This window comes from Oryctolagus cuniculus, chromosome 21 (assembly GCF_051225735.1).
Source record: "Oryctolagus cuniculus isolate XC-2025 breed Fujian yellow rabbit chromosome 21, ASM5122573v1, whole genome shotgun sequence".
NCBI lineage: Eukaryota > Metazoa > Chordata > Mammalia > Lagomorpha > Leporidae > Oryctolagus > Oryctolagus cuniculus.
Genome location: NC_142887.1, coordinates 49,352,753 through 49,354,576, shown reverse-complemented (window position 1 = coordinate 49,354,576; position 1,824 = coordinate 49,352,753). Strand labels below are relative to the sequence as shown.

At 35.5% G+C, this 1,824-nt stretch overlaps 1 pseudogene; it reads right to left on the bottom strand.

Annotated features, from left to right (window-relative positions):
* Positions 1-672: 672 nt before the first annotated feature.
* Positions 673-804, bottom strand: LOC127485665 (U4 spliceosomal RNA; annotated as a pseudogene).
* Between the last annotated feature and the right edge of the window lie 1,020 nt (positions 805-1,824).

Genomic DNA, 1,824 nt, shown 5'->3' with positions numbered 1-1,824 from the left:
GCAGAAAACACATATGAACATGTATTTAAAAAAAACTTGTCCTTTAGGGAAATTTTAGACCTATAAAGCTAAAGAAAAAAAAAAGGTACAAATGTGAACTTTTGAATAAACATCTAGCTTTCATGAATGCATGGTGTTATAAACCACACTAAATATATCACTGAGAACCAGAAGTAAATTGGACTGTCTTATTTTGTGATTTGAAATCTAACATCCTTTACTTTTCCTGCACAGAAGGTAAATTATGTTGTGATATGAAACTCAGTCTAAGTTTAGATACACAGGGGCAAGTTGCTTGCTCTAATGAAAACAAATCTGTTAGATCACTTACCCCAGATATTCCACTACCTTTAAAATAATATATCATAGTGCATCATGAAGAAAATATATTTATGCCTAAAAATTTAAGTACAACTATTACAAACTGTTTAACAAAACTTAAAATTGTGAAGTGGAACATTTTTCTTTGCTTCCCAATAAAAGCATGTCACAGTTTAATGTCTTGAGAATAAGAAGTGAGAGTTTATAAAGTGAAATACATTTTAAGGAGAGAATTTATAATGTTCATTTTTGAACTATTTATAAAATGTTCATTTTGAAATGCATTTTTACTTCATTTGCATTTTAAAGTTGTAACATTATCTATATATAAGTATTTTCATTCATCCTTACTGGTTATTGCAAACTACCACCTACCAGAATTAATTGATTCCAACCATTTACAATTTGTTTCTTGACTTCAATTAACAATAATCACACCTCAGATAAACCTCATTGGCTATGATACTGCCACTGTGCAAAGCTGTCTCTTCACTTCAAAGAAAAATAATTGATATATCTCTTGAGAAAACAAGTAAAAATAATTTGGCATCGTTTTACAAAATTGAAGTCCACAGAACTCTAAAACAACTGCAGGAATATTCTATAAACATGTACTCATACATATTGTTCTTACAATAGATTCATACCCATGTCACATGAGAGGAATTCCTTGCTCAAATTCAAAATTTTCACATTCTTATCAGTATTTAATATGGTGACTGTAGTTGGCACAAGAAATTCTCTTTTTTAATATTTATTTATTTGAAAGTCAGAGTTACAGAGAGGCAGAGGCAGAAGTGGTCAGAGAGAGGTCTTCTATATGCTGGTTCACTCCCCAAATGGCTGCAACAGTGGGAGCTGCACTGATCTGAAGCCAGGATCCAGGAGCTTCTTCCAGGTCTCCCATGTGGGTGCACAGGCCCAAGGACTTGGACCATTTTCTACTGCTTTCCCAGGCCATAGCAGAGAGATGGATTGGAAAGGGAGCAGCCAGGTCTCAAACCACCACCCATGTGGGATGCCAGTACTGCAGGCAACAGCTTTACCTGCTGTGCCACAATGCTGGCCCCACACAAGTGATTCTCTACAATTAAAAGAAGAAATTTGGGTATGATCACTTTTCTAGCCTTCTTGTTTTTTTTTTGGGGGGGGCAGAGTGTTTGAATTTAGACTGACAAGGATTCAGCCCACTCCACAAAGAAAAATGCCTAAATATTAGAACATTGCTCCTGACCCCTCCTCAGTTGTTCTTCTGTATGGGATTTCTTAATGACTTACATGATTGGAGATATGGGAAGCAGTAAATGAGCTACCATACTTCCTTGTGTTGTACTTAGGATGTTTTTAGGATGCCTACAAATGAACATGAGTTCTTGTCTGCCCTCATTTATACTGTAAATTTAGAACATAATCTGTGCACTGCAAGTGACTAGGTAAGGATACAAGGTACTGGGGCAACAGAAGGGAGTCTTTTTTGCTAAGCACCAAGACTAACAACTCTGT